The sequence below is a fragment of the Peromyscus californicus genome, unplaced genomic scaffold (assembly GCF_007827085.1).
Source record: "Peromyscus californicus insignis strain IS unplaced genomic scaffold, ASM782708v3 Scaffold_3__1_contigs__length_106647218, whole genome shotgun sequence".
NCBI lineage: Eukaryota > Metazoa > Chordata > Mammalia > Rodentia > Cricetidae > Peromyscus > Peromyscus californicus.
The window spans coordinates 87,599,481-87,625,335 of NW_026294551.1; the positions used below are offsets into that span (position 1 = coordinate 87,599,481).

The following is a 25,855-nucleotide window of genomic DNA, read 5'->3' on the forward strand; positions in this document are numbered from 1 at the left end:
GGTAGGACTGTGCTGTCTGGAGGCCATAAGAGAGTCTCTGTCCAAGTCTTCCTGCCCCAGAGCTGCTTTCCTGAGTTTGTGGCCACCTCCCTCTAGCAACAATGGTCCAAATTCTTCTCACTCTTACTCCTTTGTCCTGATTCCTCTTTCCCCTTCTGAGGACATTTGTCATTCCATGGGACCACACAGATCATGCAGCACGACGATCTCTCTAATTTAATTTCATTAAAGATCATTAGCCTTGGTTCCACCTACAACCTAATTCCTCTCCGCCAAATCACGAAGCATAGCGACAATTCTGGTATTATGACGTTTTTCAGGAGTAACTTCATGCTCAGCTTGATTTTCCTGAGCAATAGTTTTCTCAAGTGGTTCTGCTAATTCACACTCATGCACCAGCACAGGAGAGCCCCAGTGTCTTGACGTCTCGGCCAAGTCTTGTTTTACTTGATTTTTTTATTGTGGTCGTGTCATAGTGGTACTGCAATGACATTTTAATTCATTTTCCCTAAGGAGTAATACCAACTTATCATCTTTAGAAAGTTTCTTTTATGAAGCGAGTGTGTGGATCTTCTGTGCCTGCCCCACCCCCGTGTGTGTGTGTGTGTGTGTGTGTGTGTGTGTGTGTGTGTGTGTGTGTGCGCGCGCATGCGTGCGTGCACTATCTCTATCTCTGTATTTTTGTTCTTGCTTGGCTTGGGTTCGTTAGAGCTGATGAATGTTAATTCTTGGTCAGATATATGTATTACAAATATTTCCTCATGCTTTATTCCCTTCAAGGTGGTCTTGTGTGTTTTCCTTTAGAATTTTAATTTTTATATTTCTACCTATCATACAATTTTTATATAGTGTTAAATATGAATCAAAATTCAATTTCCTCCCACGAGTATAGTGCATAAGAAATTAATGTTTTTGGAAATACACTTCACTTCATCTGCATTTCAGGCTTTCCTTTCACAAAAGACAAGCGCATGTGTGTCCCACTCACATTTCCATGTGACATACTGTCTCTTCACTTTTAAAGGATCTATTCATTTCTTTTAAAGATAGTTTTCTTTGTAATCCTTAAAAGGCACACTGTGCACCTGGCACTTAAATATTCTTTGAAATGTAGGGTCAGTATCTATTTTCATGAGTTCAGGATCCGAGGCCACTATTTCTGAGTGTGTTACTCTTCTCACATAGCTGGTTGCTTCCCCATGTGGTTTTAATTCTTCAGTATGTACTTATTTTTAATGAGCATTATTATTGTCTGTCTGTCTGTCTGTCTCCGTCTGTCTCTGTCTCTTTCTTTGTCTGTCTGTCTCTCTGTGTGCTAGAAAGGCACACACCATATGCATTTTGGCTCAACACGCTAAAGTTTATTTTTTTTTCACGCAGTATCTGCAGCTGCTCCCCAGGCAATGATTCTGCAATCCAGCTGTTTCCATCTAGTGCCTGAACTATCACCCCATGATGTAGCTGCCAGTGTCCCTGAGGAGAGAAAAGGGAAAGCAGATCCTGAAGCTTTTCTTCTAAGCTTCAGCCCAGTAGTGATGTGGATCATGCCCTGGTCATGGTCCAGAAATAGTCACATGATCCTGGCTAATCGCACTGGCCCGAAGAGTGAGGGAATGCAAGGACATTGGTAATCAAAAGTTCTTTTGTCCCTCCTTCCCATTCCAGACCTCTCCACTCCCAGGGGAAGCAACCTGGACATCCATCCAGTCTTTTACTCCAGCTCCAACCCCATCAGATCCTGGCGCGGCTCCTCCCTGCCTTGAGTCCTACGCAAAAACAAAAGCTCTCTGCCTCTTCCTGCAAACACAGATGCCTGGCCCGCTCCTCACCACGCCGATAAAAACGAGACCCTATCAATGAATGCTTCCATTCAGAAAAGGTGAGGGGAAGCACACAACAATCATTGATCGTTAGTCACACAGAAAGGTCACTGAGCTAATAGTGTGAAGGTTCCAACCTTTCCGATAGGAACTACTTGATTATTTAAATATTTTCTTTAGGAACGATCTGATATTCTGATATCAGGTCTTCCTTAATTCTCTGGTGAGCCATATCTACCGATTCTTGCTCACAGTGGATTACTTTCTTGTGCATTGTGGAAATTTGGTGGAAGAGCTGGTCATCAGTAGGTTGCCATGTGAGAGTGTAAGTCAGCTAGTCACACGCACTCTACTCAGTGACTGTTTTTCTGCAGAATGCCTCGGTAGATTCATCAACCAGGAGCTGTTTTCTTTTTCAACACCACTTTCGCAGTTGGAGATTTCTATGCCATGCAAGTGCTATAAATTTAGCCTTGAACTCCCCCAAGCACAAGCTGGGGATTTAATTTCTCGCTGGAATTTTCTAACTGCTCTGAGCTACAGGGCAGTTGGTTAATGTCTCCTTTGTGTTCTTACCAGTCTCATTTCCCAACTTTCTTCCCCAGAGGTTAGATCAGGAAGAAGATGGCTCATAGCCTGCCTATTTATACACTTACACATTTACTATTTATGCATTTGTCTAAAAAATTCATATGTGGCATTGCTCTGTATAGTTTGAGGTTTGTTACCAGTGGCAGAATACTTTTTTTTTGTAACTTTTTTCCTCTGTGAACATAGTGTAAAGATTTAAATCTATTGATAAATACGGAGAAGATTTAAATCTATTGATAAATACAGAGTCTGCTCACTCATTTTAAGTGCTTTGTATTTCCCCATTTTAAAGAGTCCTTTTTGCCAGACTGTGGCGGTGCATGCCTTTAATCCCAGTGCTCGGGAGGCAGAGGCAGGCAGATCTCTGTGAGTTCGAGGCCAGCCTGGTCTACAGAGCTAGTACTAGGACTGCCAAGGCTACCAAAGAAACCCTGTCTCAAAGAAAACCAAGTAATAATAATAAATAATAATAAAATAATGAGTACTTTTCTAACACTTCTAATGACAAAAATAAGTTTGCGGTTTTCACTGCTGCACCTCCAGCTACGTGGTGATTCTTTGCACACACCTTTGAACGTGTAGGAAGGTTGTGTTTTCACTGTGGAACTGCTAAATCACGACGTATGGGCATCTTTATTTTTTATTAAGTATTGACAACATGTTGTTCTAGGTGGCTGTGCTGGTTGAGAGCTATGTGCTGACAGAGACTGTGATGTGTCTCTTAAGTATTTATGTTAATACTCAACTTTGTTTGACCTTCAAAATGTTCTCATGTACAAGATGCAACGTCTTTTCAGGATGACTTCTTCCTTTTGAGATGGAAGAAGTCCCCGGGTCTTAGCATCTCTTCCTGTTGCTGTGACAAAATACACGGACAAAAGCGACTCAAGGGAGAGGGGTGGACTTCTGCTCAGAGTTGAAGGGCATAGTCTACCACGGTGGGGAAGTAAAGGCAACAAGAAAAGAAGTGAAGTCTTGAAGCAGTTGGCATCACACCCACGGTCATGAAGCAGACGTGGATGGACACATGCCGCTGCTCGGCTATCTGTCTTAGCTTCTATAGGCCAGGAATCCCACCAGGGGATAATGCCATCCATAGCAGGTAGGTCTTCCCACTTCAATTAATGCAATCAAGAGCATACTTAGAGGCTTGTCTCTCAGGCGATTCCAAATTTCATCAAGTTGACAACTACCATCATCACACCATGTAGCTCAGGCTGACTGTGAACTTGCAGCCACCTTCCTGTCTTAGGCTTCACAAGTGCTGGGATGGCAAGCAAAGGCAGTATTGGCCACTCCTACTCTATTATTTCGTTTCCAGTTGTAGGTTGAGTAAGGATAAGTTTTTTTTCACAGTTATTGGATTTTCAAGTTTCTTCTGTAAATTACCCTGTTTGCTTCTGTGACTTGGTCTTTCTCTGATTGATTTATGAGGAAGTTGAATACTTGATGTAGTCTCTGTCAGCTCTGTGAATTGGAAGCATTTTTTTTTTCATTTCTTAGAGTTCTGAAAAAAAACCTTACATGGTCAAGATGTCTGGAGTTTGTTTTCTGGTGGCTTATTCTTCATTGTCCCTCTGCTCTGCTGCCAAGTGTTGTGTGTTGCAGAGGGTCAAGGGGCCTTTCCATGCTCCTCTGGAACCCATGAAGACCCTGAACCTGTAGCTCCCTGACTTTTATCTCTGGGACTCCTAACCGCCAACAGGATCCAAGCATGCACTGGCCACCCTAGATTTCTGGAAACTGTCTCCCCACTGTATCATCAATGGGAGAGGAAAAACAAACTGCTGGAGGCCTCAGAAGCAGGAACATGACAACAGGGGCAACAGCTCATTAGCAGCCTGGAGAAAGACTTTCTCGAAGCTTTACATTCTGCAAACGACGCCTGGATTCAGGGCCACTGAAGGGGAAGCTTTTTATATGTCACAGAAAACTCACCAGCCATGAAGCCACTATACTTAGCTTCTGATCCAGTGTGAAAGTTTCATTTTAAAGAAATATCACAGAAACTGGGGGAACAGGGGTGGTGGTATTAGGGATGTTGTATGTATGATGTTGCTATAGTTTACTGTTTTTTTCCCTCTCTCAGATCAGTACACTGAACCCTTAGTGCCTTCACAAACTTCTTCCAAACTCCTTTATGTAAGATAAAAATCAATATCAGGGGCCCCAGTGGCTGTTCATCACCTGCAGGGTGAAATCCAATTCCTCAGTATTGTCTACAAGAATCTCTACGATCATCTTCATAAGGATTCCTTACCCACTGTTGCGCCCCACACACCTGCCTTGCTTTAATTAACCCTTCAACAAACACAGACCTTTTTAGTCTTCATGCACACGCCATGACATTTCTTGCTGTCTCCTGGTTGTTACTTAAGAGGCATTGATGAGCCACAGATAAAGGTTCTTGTCACCTCAGGCAAAGACCCTCTTCCCTCACAACTTCATTCTCTCTGTAGATGAAACCAGAGAAAGAGCTTTGCTCCTTAATATTTCACCATGCCCTCTTCCTCTGATCGAAAATGTGCCATCATTTTGAGTCACAATGTCGGCCACTAGGAACTCTCCGCTTAGCTGTGAGTCTCAGACTTGGGTGGCAGAGTTCTGTAACGGAGAATTCTCTACTGGACCTGGGGGCACAGTTCTAAGCCTTCCCTTTGTACTGGCTAGTTTTTTGTTTGCTTGTTTTTTGCTTTTTTTTTTTCAACTTGACCCAAGCTAAAGTGATTTGGGAAGAAGGAATCTCAATTAAGAAAATGCCTCTGTAATTGGTCTTTAGTCATGCCTGTGTGGCATTTTCTTAAGCAGTGATTGATGCGAGAGAGCCTGGTCCATTATCTGGTGCCACCCCTGGGCTGGTGGTCCTGCCTGACGTGTATAAGAAAGCAAGCTCAGAAGGCTACAAGGAATAAGCCAGTAAGCAGCACTCCTCCATGGCCTCTGCTTCAGTTTCAGCTCCCAGGTCCCTGCCTTGAGTTCCCCTGACTTCCCTAGATGATGGACTACACGCTGTCAGCTGAAATAAACCCTTTCCTCCCCAAACTGGCTTTGGTCATGGTGTTTTATCCCAGCAACGGAAACCCCAACTGTGACCCCTTGGAAATGCAAGGTACTTGTCAATGCTCTTCATCTACAGTTGCCAGGTGAATTTTGCACTCTACTCCATATCACATCTCAATTTCTTTCAATGGAAAAATAATGGGTTTGAAACTAGCAAGTAAGTTGAAGAGGCATATTTATCCCATGACTCACATGGCCTCTAGTTCAGGTAGAAGGGCATCCACAGACTGTTTCCTAGAGCAACCATCCAGTACTGCTACACTCAACACGCAAGAAGACATTTCAATCACTAAGCCTACTCACTGACCTTTGAACTCATTAGGCTGTTTCGTACATAAAGTGCATGGTTGATGCTGTTTGCCAATCTAGAATGCTATTCTTCCTCCTCTTAATTTGTCTGATAAGATTTCTCAAGCTTGGGGAGTTCGCTCCTTCTCTGCTCAGTATATTCTGTTCTGTACTCTTTGAGTTGGGCAATTGAGATTTACTGACATAAGGTATAGTTTCTATATTATACACATTGATCACTCAGTGGGATCCGTGTTTGTCCAGGCCAGATTCATATCTCATATCTTTTTGTTCTCTCTTGAATCTACTTGTAAAATACCCTGTAAGTATTTGTGGACCAAATGAGGTTGACCTCATGATAAGAAAAATAAAGGTAAAGGAACAGGAGGAGCAGTAGAAGCTAATAGAGGGTGTGCTAACTGTATGTTGTGCAAACATCAGTTGCACACCTCACAGGTCACAGTGATCTTTCAAATTCTGTGAAGTGGGTGTTATTGTTATCCACATTTTATCTTTAAGAATAGTGGATTTCTGAGCAGTCAAATATCTTCTTCAGTGGGCCAGGCATGGTGGTTTTTCTAGAGTCACAAAACTTATATGTGTGTGTGTGTGTGTGTGTGTGTGTGTGTGTGTGTGTGTGTGTGTGTGTGTGTGTATGTATGAATTTATTGGAATGACTTACAGGTTGCAGTCCAACAATGGCTAGCTGTGAATGGAAAGTCCAATAAACCCAATAATCTAGTAGTTGCTCAGTCCCATGAAGCTGAGTGTCTCAGCTGGTCTTCTGTACATGCTGGAATCCTGAAGAAGCATGCTCCAATGCCAGTGAAGGAATGGATGTGCTGACAAGGCAAGGACAAGCAGGCGAAGAACAAACAAACCCTTCCTTCTTCCCTTGTCCTTACATAGGCTTCCAGCAGAAGGTGTGGCTCAGAGTAAAGGTGTGCCTTCCAGCTTCAAGGTCTGGATTAAAGGCATGTGTCATCCAACCTCAAGATCCAGGTCACAAGTGTGCCCTCCATTTCTGGATTATGGTTCATTCCAGATAGAGTCAAGTTGACAACTAAGAATAGTCATCACAGTGGTGCACGATTTAATCCCAGCACTCAGGAGGCAGAGGCAGACAGATCTTTGTGAGTTAGAGTCCAGCGTGGGCTACAGAATGAGTTCCAGGTCAGCTAGGGCTACATAGCAAGACCCTGTCTTAAACAGTGGAAACAGCAACTGTAGGAATTTTTTTTCTGTCCCGCCAGCCAGCTCCCAAATAATGATACGGAGACTTCTTATTATGAAAGCTCGGCCTATAGCTTAGGCTTGTTCCTAACTAGCTCTTAAAACTTAAATTAACCCATTTATATTAATCTATAGTCTATCACGTAGCATTACCTCTCTTCCATCTTGCCCCTCCTGTTTCCTCTCCGTGTCTCCTGGTGTCTCCTCCTCTTCCTTTCTCTCCCTGGAAATCCTGCCTATCTCTCCTGCCTAGCTATTGGCCATTCAGCTTTTTATTACACCCATCACTGCAATACATCTTCATACAGTGTACGGATATCCCACAACAATCTGCAGCAGCAACAACAAAGCACACACACAAGAACAAGAATAAAAAATCTTTTTCAAAGATTGCATTCTATATTGGAACACTAGTCCTTAATTCCTTGATCTTGAGTCTTAAGTGCTTAACCGAAAGAGAAAGAAGGTGGCATGGGACAGGACAGCTAACACAGGAGTGGGTGTAGTGAAGTAGCCATACTAGGTATGGTCTGTGGTCAGGAATTCTTTCTAGTCAGCGCTCCATTGCCAAGTCAAGCAGTTGGTGCTTCCTTCCAGAGGGACTGTCCTCATCAGGTCCAAGAGAGACAAAGGGGCCTGAAACATGAGGCAGGCCTTGAAGAATGTGTCATTCGGGGAGCAATTAATGAGTCCAGAAGACTAACCCGCGTGAGACTGAGTCCCTAGCTCCAGGGGGCATTTCTGAGTGGCAGGGACGCCAGGCCCATAGAGAGGGGGCGGGAAGGAAGGGCACTACCCATCTAGAAAGAGCATGGCGTTCTCCTGTGCCTCCTTCCTCTTGACCTCTGCCTGTTAGATTACTGGGGTCTTCTCTGTCATGTGGCAGCTCCACAGAGAATGCTGTTTCCCCTTGAACCCACTTCCTTTCTTCCATCTAACCTCTTCCAGACTCTAAATTCTCACAGACCCTGTCAGGCTGATATCACTCCTGACTGCGGCCACCATGCCAGCTCAGTGCCCCCACAGATCGGGATGGCTTTTCCAGAATGGAGTGTGGAAAATGATATTTTTCTTCTGCCATAGTAATATCCCTCAAATTAGGCAGTCAGGACAATAGGAACTGGTATTTCTAAGAGGCCATGCTTCATTTTTCATAGCTTGGTACAACCCAAGGCTACAGCTTTATTTCCCAAAAAGCCAGGGGAGACGCCGATGGCTGAATATTTGGTGGGGCATTTGTCCTCATGGCTTGGTGACTCTTTGGCAGGGTCTCCTTGAGTGTGAGACTATGAAATTTGTGCAGAGAAATGGTATGAGATCCCGCTGATTAGGGTGGATTTGTCAGATCAAAGGAAACCAATTCCGAGGGTCCCCTGCTAGGCTTTCTAAGGCCCTGAGACACTCAGCCGAATTATCTATTAAGAATATTTTCCTAGATCCTGCATGCTAGATTAGAGGCTGTAGACTCCTTGCTGTCACTGGTCTACCACAAATATGAAACAGTCGTTTTCAAGGCAAGCAGCTGATGGGCTGGCTCCCTCAGGATGGTGCGTGCAGGGACTCTCATTCTGCTGTTTCCTTCTCTGCCGAGTGTGTGTCTGATTGTTTTCTGCTCCGCTGCACACCACACACGTGGTGGTGGTGGGAGTATAAATTTTCCTCCCATAGATTTGTTTGGATACAGAATTTCTAAAAATATCCAAAAGGAACTGAAGGTACAGGGGGCAAATTAAGTTGTATAAAATCTGATGAGTCAAGCCCTCATCACAGCCTCTGTTTTTAAAACATGGTCTTAGAAACACTGACCTATTCTTTGACCTCCAGGAATGAAACATGGGATTATAAATCATATTTATTGAAAATATATTCCTACATTTTGTTGAGGATTGTATATATGTCTTCATTGATTTGTTGAAGATATATTTATTGAAAACATATGTCTTGGAGCTATATTTATTGCGGATTTTGGAATATATTTATTACTCAAAAATTCTTTAGCAAGGGCCTACAGTGTACTAGAATGCCACGAATATACTGAGGATATAAAAGTGAGACAAAATTGACTTGGTGTCTGCTCTCTTGTTTCTGGAGCCTAGAAGGAGACAGGGTGATCAAATGCACATGGCCCTGACTTATATGGTTAGACTTACAGCTTTTCAGCTTTACAATGGTGTAAAAATGATGCACATTGAGGAAAACTGTACTTCAGATTATGAATTTTGATCTTTTCTTAGGACAATGTTACAGAGCAATTCTGTTTGCCTTGTTTTGTTATGATTTTATCACCACACTCACACGAGGCATTCAATGCTTTAACTTAAGATAGACTTTTAATTGGGTGACTTCGCCCATGATTTTGCTAATGTAAATGTTCTGAGCACATTGAAGATGGGTCAGGATAGGTTACAGTGTTGAGTAGGATAGTGCATTGTGTGCTTCTTTGACTCACTGATATTTTCAGTTTGTCATGGAGTTACATCTTGATGAATCCAACAGAAGCCAAGGATATTGAGGGCTGGGATATGAAGAGATATTTCAGGAACTATTGAAATGCCTAATCTAGTAAATCAAAAAGACTTCCCCAAGTGGCCTTTAGATAAAGACATCAATGGAACTGGAGTTGGCTCATCAGGGGAAGACTGGGACTTGGGAGGAGATTCCCCAGAAGACAGGAAGGTAAGTGGAAAGCCTGAGAGGTAGGAATGAGCTTCGGGTACTGTGAAAATGGAAGGGAGGCCAGGGTGCCTGGTGAGAGGCTGGAGACTCACAGGTAGAGTGAGGCTGGAGAGTGAGCTGCCTGTCATCTAACAGCTCTGGTGGCCATGAAAGAGGAGCCCAACCTCCATAACGAAACCTCTAAGAAACTCCTAAAGGCTACAGCAGTTGGGAACTCAGAAGGAAACTTCTGGATTCCTTACACTGTTTTAAAAAATATATGTTTTATTTTTAGTTGTGTATATGTAGGTGTGTGTCTATGAGTGGATATGTGTAGATGAATGTAGATACCCATAGAGGCCAGAGGAAGGGCTTAGATACCCAGGAGCTGGAGTTACAGGTGTTGTAAGCTGCCTGACACGGGGACCAGGAACCAAACTCCAGTCTCTACAAGAACAGCAAGTGTTCTCAACTGCTGAGCCATCATCCCGGTCCCCTACTGTCTTAGCTAGGGCTTCTATTGCTGTGCAGAGACACCATAACCATGGCAACTCTTATAAAGGGAAAACATTAAAACATAAAATTAAATGGGGTGGCTTACATTTTCAGAGATATAGTCCATTATCATCATGGCAGGGCATGTTGGTATGCAGGCAGACATGATACTGGCTACATTTTGATCAGAAGGCAACAGGAAGTGGACTGAACCACTGGGCATCGCTTGAGCATATATGAGACCTCAAAACCTGCCTCTACAGTGACACACTTCCTCCAACAAGGCCATACCTACTTAAAAAAAGCCACACCTCCTAATAGTGCCACTCTCTTTGGGAGCCATTTTCTTTCAAACCACATTTAATTTAATTTTAAATTATGTGTATAATTATACACACACACACACACACACACACACACACACACACACACACACACGAGTGCAGATGCCCATGAAAGCCAGAGGTATTGTATCCCCCTGAAGCTGGAGTTACAAGAAATTGTAAGTTTCCTGAGTGCTGGGAATTGAACTTGGGTTCTTTGTAAGAACAGTATGTGCTCTGAACTGTTGAGCCCTCTCTCTGGTCCCTCCTCCCACTATTCTTTATGTTTTGGATAAAGAAATTCTTTTCATAGGTATGAGAATGGGACTAAAGGGACCAGGGAAGGATATGGAGGCACCCAAATAAAGAACACGGGTAAGCCATTATCACCTCTCAACCTGCAGAAGCCAGAGAGGAAACAAAGGGTTGGAGCTGGAGGTCAGTAACATAGCTGTGGCCTTGGGAAATCACAGCCAATGGCAACTAAGATACTCAATCAACAAAGAAGAAATAGCTCACATTCTCACCACCTGTGGCCTCCTGTTTCCTGCTGAGTCTTTTGATTGGCTGAACACAAAGAGAAGTCAGAAGGCCAGAGGAGTCCATAAGCTCAGTAACTGTTCTTCCCAAGCAGGGTAGAACACAGGGCAGTGGAGAGCGGGTAGACATGGTAAATGGAGAAACACCAGCAGAAAAAGCTGTCATGCCCACCCAGGAACTATCAATCAGATTTGTGTTTCAAAACAGATCATTGGTTATGGTGCTCTAGAGAACCACGGCTTAAAAGCGGGGAGACTTGTAAAGTCTTCTACAGAATGGAGAGAGCCATCAAGAACTGTAGCCTAAACCAGAGGACTGTTGAAGTTGAAGACTTGGACTGATTCAGGGATTTCTAAGATGATATAGTTTGATCAAGACTACAAAGAACCTGGCAGCCTTGAAATCACACTCACCTGCAGCTGGAAGTTTCTCGGTCCCACCTGACCTCGCAGTCTGGACCCACCTGCAGCTCCGCAGCCACTTAGAAAATAATTACTCAGAGGCTTATACATTAATTACAAAACTGTTTGGTCTGTGGCTCAGGCTTCTTACTAACTAGCTCTTACATCTTAAATTAGCCCATGTCTATTAATTTATGTGTCACTACGTGTCTCATGACTTTACCTGTGTTGCATTACATCTTGCTTCCCTGGGCAGCTCTCAGTGTCTCCTCCGATCCTAGCTTTCTCCTCCCTGTATGTCTGTTTGGATTTCCCACTTGCCTCTAAGCAGCTTTGCCATAGGCCAAAGCACCTTATTTATTAACCAATAGTAGCAACACATATTCACAGCGTACAGAAAGACCATTCCACAGCACTTACCCATTGCTAAATGTCAAAACTAAACCTCATAACCAAACCTCAGAAAAGAAAAAGCACCAGATCTAGAGGCAGAGTGCATCCCTGGGTCATACCCAGTGCTCTGTCAGCATCCTCGGTCTGGATTAGACCCTTCATTTTTCTTCTCCAGGAGAGAGTTCTTCCTTCTCTAAGTCCCCTAAAAGCTACTCTGGCAATACCTAGTACTAGAGCCTGATTCCTCTTCCTGAAAGTGGCAATGAGGCCTCTTCATTGAAAATTAACTTCCTTGTGGTAGGCTACACTTTGAATGCCTCTCAGTGGCCAGCCAGGGCTGAACAAAGGATGCTGGAGAAGCAAAGAGCAACTCTTTCCATTTCTGTTACCAAGTGATTAGGCAACATTTAAGTTACAACACACACCACACACACACACACACACACACACACACACACACGCTCACGTGTGCCACTGCTCTTTTATGAATACTCAAGCTGAGGCTCAGACAGATGAAGTAACTTTTCCAAGATCCAGGGTGGTTAAGTGGGAAAGTCCACACTCCAAGTCAGATAGGTCTTCCTGCATCTAAGTGTTCACGCTCTTGAATGTCAGCCCTTTTGCCCATCACCAACTTGGCACAGCTCTGTACTAGGCTGTTTTAGTCTGGGAAGGAAAGTTAGAGGTAAAAAGACTGTCACCCAAATGTGGAAAGTGGCAAGTAGTCAAAAATGTCACCCACCAACTCCCTCCTGCCACTCCCCGCCTCCCCCTCCATAGGCCTATATGCAGCTCCTTGTGTTAACGGGAGGAGTCAAGTTTCCCTCCCTTTGTGGTCAAGCTGGCTTCAGTGATTCTGTTTTAGTCATCCAAAAGATGGGATTTCTCTGTAGGCTTTGTTTTCGGTTAATTGGTCGGTTGGTTGGTTTGGGGAAGTTGGGGTTGGTTTGGTTTTGGCAGGAGTAGGAATCAAATTAAGCCTTGCAAGATTGGGCAACTGCTCTACCACTGAACTTCATCTCTAGCCCAAACCTGGGATTTCGGAGGCTATGCTACAAAGAGCTGTTCTGTCTCAGAAGCTGGCTGTCATACTTTTCATATGGAGAGGACACATAGAGAGGTTCCAGGAGACAGCCTTAGCTGAGCCCCATACCAGCAGCCAACAGTAACTACAACACATCTAAGATCTGCAGAGAGGTCAAGTGCAGCCCAGAGCACTGTCTACAACCACATGTAGGAGCTCCAAGTGAGGATAGATACTCAGAGGAGCCAACTCGAGAACCATGGGACATATTAAGAGTTCTAAGTTGCCCAATGTATATATTGTTTGGTATGCATTAATAGAGAGTCTGATACAAAGGAAGATATGTGATCTTGTGGAATCAATATACATATAATGGAACACAACCATACTACATAATACATTTCAACTTTTTTTTTTTTTTTTTTTTTTTTGGTTTTTCAAGACAGGTTTTCTCGGTGTACCTGTAACTGTCCTGGAGTCCAGGCTGGCCTAGAACTCATACAGATCCACCTGCCTCTGCCTCCCTAGTGCTGAGATTAAAGGCGTGCACCACCACTGCTACATTCCTACTTTCAAGCAATTACTAATAAGGACCTGCTTCCTTGGAAATGTCCCCTAATTGAACACATCTGTCTCCTACCCATGGTTGAACCCAGACACCCTCTTTCATAAGCAGGATTCCTCCTCTGGTGAAGTTCTCCCTGGGTAAGTCAGACACCCAGTCTGGGAAGGTAGGTGCTTCTCTCACCGGCTTCCACGTTCCTCCCGCCCAGTACGTGGTTTCCGTCTATAGATTCCCTTGGCCATCTCTGGTGCATTGATCATTACAGCTCCCCCACATTTATCTCTTTTAGGCACTACCATCTTCAGCTTTCCTCGAAGCCGGCTGGCATTCAAACTCACATGAATTGACTCTGCTCATTCTACACCACAGGCTGACGACAACGCAGATCAGAGTAATAGATGAGCCACTGGGCAGTTACATAGACTACCAAGATAGGTAACTAAAATGTCATGGGATAAAAATGGAGTAGGGAGCCAACTTAGCTCTGTACATGTTAGCAAAACTGGCGAGCCTAAATAGGCTTGGCCTCAGTTAAACTCTCCTTCCTGGTGCCAGCCTACGTCTGCTGGAGTTTTTGTGTTAAGTACATGCAGTTAACCTGGTGTATATATGACCTGGCCACTAACTCCCAGACTGGCCCATTGAGGGTTCCCTGTAACAACCCAGGCTGCAACTGAAAAATTCATGATGCTGTCTGCCCTTTATTGGAAGTGATTTAGTGGAGTGTCTGCATTAAAATATTTTGATATGCCTCTCAAGAAATTGTCTAGTTCAAAAAAAAATCACATCTAATATGTTCATGGGAAATAAATCTTTATTTTGAGCATAAAACATATACTTTTATGATTTTTCCATTTCTACTTAAATGTTGAGCAGACATGGAAAGAATTATAGTGCACAATGACTCCCAACAGGTACGTGGTTGCCTGGTCAGGCTGCTTAAGAGACGGAGGGCAGAACTCAGTGAAATGGTACTGAAAATCTTTCTTGGTTTTCTCTTCTTGTTGTTTCAGAGTAAAATAAGAAAAAAGAGAATCTTCTCTTTTTCGTTGTTGTTGTTTTTTGTTTTTAGAGACAGGGTTTCTCTGTGTAACAGCTCTGGCTGTCCTGGAACTCACTTTGTAGACCAGGCTGGCCTTAAACTCACAGAAATTCACCTGCCTCTGCCTCCCAAGTACTGGGATTAAAACCATGTGCCACCACCACCCGGCGCCAAAGAGAATCTTCAAAGTAACCTTAATATGGGAAGGAAGTAAAACAAAACCAGAAACACTTTAAAATATAACTCAGGAAATGGGCCCAGCAGATCATGTGCTTGGCCTTGAGGGCTTGAGAGAGATGGGATGCTATGTGGTTGTGTAAGAACCTTTGGAAAGTCCAATCCCTTCTGCTCCAAGGGGCCTCTCCCCACTCACTGGTTAATCACTCTTTCCCTACACCCCAAAGAGGGAAGTCACTGCTGACCACTGGGGTTGGAGACACCTGTATATTTCCTATGTGGGGTTTCCGTGACATTGCTCCTTGTCCTGGTTTGTACTTTGTTTGGTTTTGGATGTTGTTTGTTTGTTTTTCAGTTTCACACATGCTCGTGTAATCTGAGAAGTGAGAACCTCCATGAGAAAATACTCCCATCAGCCTGGCCTGTAGGCAAGCAGTGGGATGTTTTCTTGATTATTGGTGGATATAGGAGGGTGGGCAGGCCCTCCCACTGTGGATGACATCACCCCTAGGCAGCTGGTTCTACGTGTATAAGAAGGCAAGCTGAGCAATCTAGGGGGAGCAAGCCAGTAAGTTGCACTCTTCCACGGCCTCTGCTTCTGTTCTTGCCTCCAGGTTGCTTCCTTGAGTCCCTGCTCCGACTTCCCTCCGTGATGGAGTATGACCTAAGAGTTATAAGCTAAAATAAACCTTTTCCTCCAGAAGCTGCTTTAGGTCATGGTGGTTTATCACAGTAATAGACACCCCAAGGCATTCCTGGTCCTCCAAGACACAGGGTTTAAAACGAGGCCAGACAATCACTAGGTATGTCAAAAAGCTATCATTGAGAACAGGGAAAGGATGACAAGAGGTAGCAAGAAGGTCAGCTACAATGAAAGACTGACCTGTGAAGGAGAGAGAGTGGGAGGAAGCCAGGAAGAGATTCAGATTGCAGCATAGGCTCACCCAGGCTGATGGAGAGGCTCTAGAGCCCACTTGCAGCATCTTGCCGGTGAGGCCTGCTTTAGTTTCCCTCTTGGGCTCCGTGATTAGTGGAGAGCAGCCTTAGGAGAGCAGCAGGACGGATGCTATGGAGACAAGGCAAGCCGCTGCCCTCCATCAGCTAAGGTCTCCCTGGTGCAGTGGGATGGTAGTGGTACATTTTTGTAGCTACCATGAATTCTCAGTGCAGGTAAAACCTACGGATGCACATGAGAGGAGAAAGGGGAAGAGAGAGATCAGCAGAGAAGACGAGGCTGAGAGTGACTTCGATTCAGTTTTGCCTAGAGCCAAACTCACCACAAACACAAACAACGGATGCAACAACGTTTAGGCTTGTGTCTTCCAAGTCCCAGGCTAGCCCAGCTACTCCACATTCACCAGGACAGCAAGCATCGCTTATTACATTTTACCTAAAGCAAATAGAATCCAGTTTCTGCACAACCCACTTTCATTCAGACTATAGGGATAGAGACATTCAGACACAGGTGATTGTCTACAGCCAAGTATTGCATTTTAGCTTTCAGGATGGGGGGCGTTATCTGGGGAAATCCCAAGAGTATGATAAGTTGTGTCCCCGCATTCTACTGATACTGCTAGTAGCTAAGAAAACATAATAAATTCTTTTCAGAAATATTTGTCAAACCTCTTATGTGTTGTGGATGCTAGAACAATGGGATCACTTATTTAGAGTTGTTCAAGGGCGCAAGAACTGAGAGTGTGTGTAGGAGCCAGAGGAGATAGATGTGGACATAAAATAATACTAATTTCTGAGATGCTTTTGAGGCTTCTCTTCCAGGGTTGAGCACATACTTCTTCCTGCTTCCCACCCTTTGTGTAGCTCTGGCTTCAGGGTTCTCACTATGATCCAGTTATTTATGGATTTATTTCCCTCGATAGTTGCCCAAGTTCCCCCACCCCCATGAACTAGGAGCATATGCATTAATTTTTAATGAAATAATTAACTCACCATTCCTATATTTCTTCCGCAAAGATTTCTTTTGAGTGTTTTGTGCCTGCTGTTAGTACCTGGAGAGGTTCAAGAGAAAATAAGATACTATTTCTGACCTCCAGGAGTTAACAGAAATTGAGGGAGAAAGATGAGGAGACACCAACATGACCTGAGTGGTGTGTCCCATTTCCCTGGGAAGAGTAAGAACATGTCGGATGAAGGAAGTAACTGCTTAGAGACAGCAATGAGGGATTTATCGTGAACGATGGAGCCTGAGCTGTGGCCTGAAAGTTAAGTAGATGTTTACTGGGATTCTAGCCTGTCTACAAAGTGCATCCTAATTCACCTCTGCAAAGTGAACCAAAAGAAAAAAAATCAGTGAACAGAGTGTGAGAGTAGTTTTGTGTGTGTGACAAGCATCTGTTGCTACTACCATCCTCTTGTCTCTGGATCCAGAACTGAAGTGATCCAGGCCTTGGCAGTCAGGTGACTGAGTAGATCCTGGCCATAGAAGTTGGCTTGGGAATGTGGATGTGGTTGAAGTTCATCCAGTGAGACCCATCCTAGGATATTTTTGAACATGAAGGGATATACTCTCACTTCCTGCTGAACTCAGAGCTATGAGGATGTCAGCTTGTGGGTATCTGGACAACACACGACATGGGAAACTTTTACCTGAAGACAAAGTCAGGTAGAAATGACCCCAGAAAGTATAGTATTCCTTTATTCTTTAGGTGATCCTTAAACCACCTTTAGGGAGGCAGTCTGGAGGGAATAAGCATTCAAAGTGTCATAGATGAGATGGTTCATAATGTGTCAAGTTTTCCTTTCCTGTTCTCTATGTTGCTCCGTGTAGGGAGAATGACTGCCAACATGGAAAGTCCTTCCAACTCCTTGACAAACACAGACATCCTCCCATGGTGCCAACTTTGGCAGGGACCAAAGGAGAAGGTGCCCAATGTCCCCACCCTGAGGATTTAAGTGAGAAGGCCAGAACATCTGTACTACACATCTGGGGAGAAGAATAGTCATTTAATGGGGCAAAGCCCAGAAGACAGAGTGTCTCCTAACTGTGCCAAAAGTGCTGGAGTTTGGTTCCTTTATGAAGACAACATGTAACAGACAGAGGTCAAACCACCAAGGTATTCCAGGCACATGTGGAAAAGGCATTGAGGGGCTCGGACCTCTTCAGTGAGCTGGGGCTGTCCCTGTGTAAGAAACAGACAGCATTTCTGTTTTCTACCTTCAGTAACTGGTAGAGATGGAACATACAGCCTTTCTTGGAGTTTTTTTTTTTTAGTTTTTCTCACCTTCTGTCTTTTTTCCTGCCTGCCTTTCTGCTTCATAATATTTTATCATCCTCTTAGAAGACATGTAGTTTAAGTTTTGACTAAGGTGTATTAGTCCTGTGTATTAATGGACTACATTGTTATGTTCCCACACACACATGTATGCACAGATCAGACCCAAGCCACCATTCAAACACCCTTCCTAATCTCTACCAATCACTAGTCTGTACTCAGAAGGACTTCAATGCTCCTTACTGTTCAAGGGTGTGGATTCTGGTTCAAGCTTGGCTGATAACTAGTTGTTCAACATGAGGCAAGCTATTTCATCTCTCTGGACTCCGATGTTTTTATTGGTAGAAATGAGCATTGATGGGGTTTTTACCCAATTCCAAATATGAGGAACTGGGTATACACACGCACTTAGGAGACCTTGGAATACATTGCAGCAAATGAGGAGGCCTAGCTGTAGGCGGCCCTCTAGATACTGCCTCGTCCCACCCTCTTGATTGTGTTCAATATTTAATAAAATGTTCTTCCAACAACAGCAAAGCACACTTAACTTTTTTCCTGAACATGCTTCATATTAATTGGAGAACAGTGCTTCTTTAAAAAAAAAAAAAAAAAAAAAAAGACAGCTAGAGAGCCTGCGTGGGACTGTTGTGTTGCTTAGTCTACTTGAGGGACTCCTAGCAGTGGGAGCAGGACCTGTCCCTAACACTTTGGCTGGCTTTTGGAAACCTATTTCTCATACTGGTTCCCTTGCCCAGCCTGAATACAATGGGAGCAGCTTAGCCCTACTTCAACTTGATGTGACATGCTTTGTTGACGCCCATGGGAGGCCTGCCCCTTTCTGAACAGAAACAGAGGAGGAGTGGATGGGGGGCAGAAGTGAAGGGGAGGTGGTGGGAAGTAATGTGAGGAGGGAAGGGAGGGGGAGCTTTGGTAAGGTTGTAAAATAAATGAATAAATTTTGTTAATAAAAAAATGACATCTAGCCACATCTTGAAGTACTAGGGCCTTGAGATTGGGAAATGCTGGTAGAAACAGATTCTTGAACTGTTTTCTCCATCTCCTCTTACCACCCTTCTAATAAGATATCTGGTGTCTCAGTTACCATCCTGTTGCTGAGAAGAGACACCATGACCAAGGCAATTTATAAGAGAAAGTGTTTAATTTGGGGCTCACAGTTTCAGAAGGTAGTAGATTCCATGACCATAAGGCAGGAAGCATGGCAGGCAAGCATGGTGCTGGACCAGTAGCTGAAAGCTTACATCTGATTCACAAGCATGAGAGAGAGAGAGAGAGAGAGAGAGAGAGAGAGAGAGAGAGAGAGAGAGAGAGCACTAACTGAGAATGAGTGGGTTTTTTAAACCTCAAAGCTCACCCCTGAGACATCCTCCTCCAACAAGCCTACACCTCCTAATGGTTCCCAAACAGTTCCAGCAACTGGGGGCAAAGTATTCAAATATATGAGCCTACAGGGGCCATTCTCATTCCAACCATCACAGATGGGGGATAAAGAGCAAAAATGGCTGCAATAAATCCCAAGAAATAGATACACCAGGAAATAATAAAAATTAGGAGGAATTCGTTTCTCTTGGAAGTTCCCATCATCTGCACATGTCATCTCTAATTGAGTGGGATATAGCAAAGATTTATTGCATTTCAGAAGACAAGACCTGGATGAGATGTCCTTTATCTAATAAGAGAAGATGTGTGCAACAGAGGGAAAAATAGACAACCCATAGAGGTAGGCTTGAAAGATCACCATGATCAGCACCAGGGCAGAGGTTAAAAGTACCCCTCACCTCACATCTAACTGGTGCACTGTTAGATACAGTACAGAATATAAATGCAGAATCCTGGATGCAAGGTAGTTTGAGAAGCACAGCTTCCTGTGAATCTTTTGGAGGTTGCTATGAGGCTGAGGAAGGCTGGGCACACAAAGTGTGTGTCCCCTTAGAACCCCATAATATTTAGGAGACCATCTTAAATGGCACCCTAGTTCATGCAGGTAGCTTTGTGAGGCCTGAAACTCAGCTCTAGCTGTCCCATGACTCAGCAAGTGACTGCACTCAAAATCAACAGCAACTTTGTCCTTAGATACATAGGGCAGAGAATCAAAACACTGTTGGCCTCAGCCACAAGCATATTAGCCAAATAAGAGATGCTGCAGTGAAATGAATTTTGAGACAGAACTTTTAAAGTGCACACCCTATATCTTCAAAGCAAGCCCTTACTTTGACAAAATGAAGACTAAACATGAGAAGCCCCCCCCCCCCCCATTAAAACACATGGTAAAAGCCACCTCTGGATGGTGATTCCCATCTGTATTTCCTCTGAAAAGAGAAAAATTCAATTTTCCAATTCCTAGGACCAGAAACCTTCACCCACCCCCTACCCCTACCCCTTAGAAGTGTGTGGCTTCACAGCTCTGTTCTCCTCAGATAAAAGGAAAACAAACAAAACTCATTTGTCTTGAGACTAGAGTTTCTATCCTTGCTGCTCATCAACTCTGGGTAACTTCTGGTTGTGCAGATGCCAGGGCCTCCCACCTAGAAACCCGGTTCATTCAGTGTTGGATTGGACCCAGACAGACAAACTACTCAAAAGCTCTCATGAGTAGAGAAACACGACTTCAAATGAGGTCATGGAAGATGTGAGGATGAACTCACCTTGCCCCAAACCCACTGAAGGTTTCTAGAAAACGGGTTATAACCTGGCCCTTTTATTTGTAAGCTTCAAGGTAGCCAAACTCAACGTGGCTCCTAACATAAACAAGAAATTCATTTAAAAGCCTGCAGTAATTTGATGTCAATTCAATATTGCGGTTTCTGGTTCATCTCTGGCTCCTCTCTGGTTCCCCAAATCCCATGCCTGTTCTGGCAGCTTACTCAATTATGTTCAGTTTGCTTACCACCCAGATCTGGTGTCCTGTTTCTCATCAAACCCTCCAGTACTTACCTGATAACACTGGATAATGACTTTCCATTAGCCTCATTCAAGTTTTAACCCCATAATTCTGTAACTAAGGAGACCGTAAGAAAGTTTTTCTGGGTCTCAATTTCTTCTCTGTAGGATTGAGATAACAGCATCTATTTGTATCAGTTCTATGCTTGGTCCACTATAACTATCCAATAAATATTCCCTGTATCTCATTGATGACCTTGAACCTCGTATGTCTACTGTTTGTGTCTCCCAAATAGAAGGATTCCATGAGTGGAGACTATTTGTTCAGTAGGTATTCACTGAATTTGAGGGAATAATGGGCCTCAGACAGAGCTATTGACTTTGGGATTATCTGTTCACCCTTGCTTTCTCTGCAGCAGCCATTCTGCTTATGATCACAGAGACTGCAGTGAGGCCTGGATGGCAAAGGCTGGGCTGAGATGCTTAGATCAGTTACAAGAGTGAGTGAAACAGGTCACACAGCACTCTCCTCGGAGATTCAATCCCACATATCCCACATAGTCATATAAACTCTTATTGACTGCATGCCCATGAAATAATGCCTGTGAAATATAAGGAAGATGATTACAAGCTGCCCAGCCTCCAGAGGCTCTCCCAAAACTGACAGACAGGCAGCTAAGCAAGTCAGGGCCGCACAATGTGAAAAGGTAAGTTCAAGTTATATGTGCACAAAAGAAGGGCACACATTTAACTCCAAGTGGGAGGGTCAGGAATCCCTCCCTGAAAGCAGTGAAGTCTGTTTTGAGTTTTAAAGCACAACTAGAAGTTGTCCAGAGGCATATAAAGCTATCCCAGCAGGACAAAATGGCACGCACGGAGGGATAGAAGCAAGAACGAGAGGAGGAGCCGCAAACAGTTTGGCACTACCTAAACCTAGACATTACGGTTAGGCTTGAGGAAGGAGGCCGGGGTAGGGCATAAGGGACTCATAACAAACCATCTCCTTGAGGTGCAAGACCACTTTGTGTTTGAGGTCAGAGGCAAATATTTCAAATTCTTTGGAGTGCAAAAGATCTAGCAGGGAATTTGGCTGGGAGCGTATTACAACATCCAGCCCTCCTCTGTGCTCTCCCTGGACACCATGAACACCAGCTTCAGCATCTCCAAAGCCTCCACATGCTGGACCCATTAGGCGGTGCATGCTCCTCCGTCTGAGTCATCCCCGCTCTGCCTACGGTGGCTGAACCTAGAGGAGCTCTCCCCTAATGGAGTTTGAGATGACTCATTCGTAACCAGGGACTTGAAACTCGAAAACTCAGCAACAATACCTTGGCAGGAAGACTCTGGGTTCAAATTGCCCAGTTTGTTGTCTGGGGAGCCAGTGGGAGTGAGGAGTGGAATGAATGACTCTCAGACCAAGGGTAGAGGCAGGGACTCTGAGTTTTCCCAATGAGCTAGAAATGATAGCATCCATTGCATGCCGTTTCTTGTTTGGGCACCAGTTAGTAACAGGAGCTGAAAAGTGGCATTCAAACGTTTTATTTGGCACACCACATTTTATTTATGATATCTGATGCAATATTTAGACGTAAGGAGCTTTTGCATCAAATTCTACATTTCTGGATTCTGTTAAAGACTGGAAAGATCTGCCAGTAACCCCCTACATGTTCAGAACAGGAGTTCCTAATACAAGCCCAGGTTCCAATGGGGCCCAACGTTTTTACATACTGGTAGCCCTTACCTGTGTTGCTTCAGTTGAGTGCACTGTAACCCCTGCTGGCATCTGAGGCTGCAATTCTAATGCTGAAACTATGCCTAAGGAAACTAATGAAAATTTTCAGTCTGATGAGAGTTTTCAGTAACAGAAGGCTAGACCTTAAGACATGGTCCTTGGCAAATTTCATCTCCCCGATGCTCAGAAATTCATTACAATATAATGTAATAAAAAGGCATGAAAAGCATCAATCTCCAACCACTTTTCTTTCCCTCTTGGTAGAATGCTTAAGAGATGAGTTGAGGCTGGTATTATAGTTACTATTTCTCTTGTTTCCCATCACAGTCATACACTAGGATGCATTGCTCAATCACGGCATAATGAGTGGAATGATGTTGCTGGTCCAAGCCTATTTTTAAGTGGCACTCTTTTTGGAATCTGAAACTCTGGACACTGCATGAAAGGCTTTGCTCTTTCCCTCATCTGTTAGGTTTTGGGTGGCCCTCCCTTCCTCCTGCATTCATCAGCTTGCTTTTCCAGCAGACCTTCCACAACTTCCCCGGGCTGGAAGTCCCAGCCTTCTCATCTCTATTCTAAATTAGTCAATTTGCTGTTGTTATATAGCTCTCTGAGTCTTTGTTTCCTCCACGAGAAGCCTAGTATCTGCTTCACAAAATCACTCTGTGAATTGTGCCTGGAACATAGTGCAAAAAATTGGTGCCAATGTAAGTGCCATTAGATGCTTGAGTGTTTCAAATGCTGTGCATATATTCTCAGGACACTGTTGGAAAGTAGACACTGATGTTAAAACTCCATCTTATAGATGCAAAAGTGGATGCACAGGGAGGTTGAGTAACTTAGGTCACATGGCTAGCACACCTAATAAGGGTCCAAACTGAAGCAGCTGGACCAAGCGTTTGAGGCTCTAATAGCTGATGTCACTGCCTCTTCTCAGGGGAGGTCCAAGTATCAAACAGCACCCTCTGTGTTAGGTATTGCAAGTTCTCTCCAGTGCCAGCTTATATTTTCAGTTCTATGTATCATGATTAAATTCTACTCTTGGTTAAAGCACGATTTGACTACTAAAAGAAAAAAGCAAGAGAGGGAACTCTTAAATCATAAATAAAACCTTAGAGGTGGAGAGCCTCTGTCTTTATTCTCCCTCATTGATACAGGGAAGTCTTCAAGGAAAGAACATTTTTTTGAAAAAAAATCTGCTTTATTAGCAGATCCTTCTTGAGAGCTCTCTGCATTCTAGATCTCACAGCACAGATACAAGCCCATTCCTGCAGCCGCCGAACTATCAGGAGGAGGGCGCTTTCTCATGTCACCCTTGTGAGATAGCCTCAATTCTAACAACTGACTTAGGCAGTTTGGGTGCAGTAGATGTTATCACAGCTGTCCTCAGTCTATCTCCACTGCAAGGTTCTCCACAGCTGTCCTCAGTCTATCTCCACTGCAGGTTCTCCACAGCTGTCCCCAGTCTATCTCCACTGCAGGTTCTCCACAGCTGTCCCCAGTCTATCTCCACTGCAGGTTCTCCACAGCTGTCCTCAGTCTATCTCCACTGCAGGTTCTCCACAGCTGTCCTCAGTCTGTCTCCACTGCAGGGTCTCCACAGCTGTCCTCAGTCTATCTCCACTGCAGGGTCTCTAACAGCTGTCCTCAGTCTATCTCCACTGCAGGTTCTCCACAGCTGTCCTCAGTCTATCTCCACTGCAGGTTCTCCACAGCTGTCCTCAGTCTATCTCCCCTGCAGGTTCTCCACAGCTGTCCTCAGTCTATCTCCACTGCAGGTTCTCCACAGCTGTCCTCAGTCTATCTGTGTTGTAGGTTCTCCACAGCTGTCCTCAGTCTATCTCCCCTGCAGGGTCTCCAACAGCTGTCCTCAGTCTGTCTCCACTGCAGGTTCTCCACAGCTGTCCTCAGTCTGTCTCCACTGCAGGTTCTCCAACAGCTGTCCTCAGTCTATCTCCACTGCAGGTTCTCCACAGCTGTCCTCGGTCTACCTGTGTTGCAGGTTCTCCACAGCTGTCCTCAGTCTATCTCCACTGCAGGTTCTCCACAGCTGTCCTCAGTCTATCTCCACTGCAGGTTCTCCACAGCTGTCCTCAGTCTATCTGTGTTGTAGGTTGTCCACAGCTGTCCTCGGTCTATCCATGTGAGAAATGAAGGGCAGCAAAAAACTACAATGTCCATGGGTTTGTTTCTGTAGTCCATGTCCAATCAACTAGTTCTACCTGCCCGGAGTCCCATGAGCCATGATGTTTGACAAGTGGCTAGAGTACATCCATATATTTGCCAAGACTTGGCCACCATGATTTAGTTCTTGAGTTTCCTCCAAGTGCTTGTTAAAGTAACCATGGAGGAAAGAGGGGCTAACAAAGCAAGAGATATGAGTGAATTATAAATCTAACACGGGACTATGAGGAAGCAAAGTGTAGCAGAAGAATATCCTTTCATATGTGCACATGTAACACATGTGTATAGGGCCTAGGTCAGTCCCAGGCAGGCTTTCTGGTTGGCGGTCCAGTCTCTGTGAGCCCCTATTATGAGCCCAGGTTAGTTGATTCTGTGAGTTTTCTTGTGGTGTCCTTGGTCCCTCTGGCTCCCACAATCCTTTCCTTCTTCCACAGGATTCCCGGAAGTCCATCTAATGCTTGGCTGTGGCTCTCTGCATCTTTTTCTATCAGTTACTGAGTGAAGCTTCTCCTATGACAACTGGATTAGGCAACAACCTGTGAGTATAGCAGAATATCATTAGGAATCATTTCATTGAGCTTTTTTGCCAGTCATGTGATCATGCTGGGAAAAATTAATGAATGAATGAACTAATAAAAAAAGAATATCTTTTCATGCCAGAGGTGGTGAAGACCAGAATTAGTATTTCAGAAGAGTAAAGTCAAACTGATGCATGGGAAAAAGAAAACGTGAGGTGTGGGGTGGGAGGGAGATGGGTGTGGTTGTTAAAAAGACATCACAAGGAGCCTTTGCAGTGGCAGAATTGTGTGTCTTGATTGTGGTGAATACACAGATCGATGGATGTCAGTAACTTACACATAACTAAGCACGCACTCACAATGAATGGCACAGATGTGCAATGAGTAACACTGGGAAATCGAAATACGATCAGTGGGTTACATAAGGTTCAACATTCTGCTTGTGAGTTGTACCCTATTTTCCTTCTTACAAGATATTGCCACAGGAGAAAACTGACTAGAATAGACACAGGATCTCACTACCGTGTCTTACAACTGTGTGTGCGTCTACAGTGATTGCAAATGAAAAGTTCAGTTAAGATAAAAAGAACCAAGCCATTGGGACACAAAGCGGGAATAAGTGACCAGAGACTAGGGGCTCACAACAAACACGGAAATGGTGTTATTAAATTGACCAGATGTGACGA

At 44.2% G+C, this 25,855-nt stretch overlaps 1 long non-coding RNA gene across 2 annotated transcripts in view; it reads left to right on the forward strand.

Moving 5' to 3' along the window:
• Positions 1-951: 951 nt before the first annotated feature.
• LOC128122894 (uncharacterized) overlaps positions 952-25,855 on the forward strand; it is a 64,819-nt gene continuing 39,915 nt past the window's right edge. The window contains exons 1-2 of one of the 2 annotated variants that reach the window (XR_008222526.1): positions 952-1,879; positions 25,086-25,189. This is a non-coding gene — a long non-coding RNA (uncharacterized LOC128122894). Of the gene's footprint in view, positions 1,880-13,301; positions 13,824-25,085; positions 25,190-25,855 lie in introns of those variants that run through there. The other variant, XR_008222525.1, reaches the window with a different exon arrangement.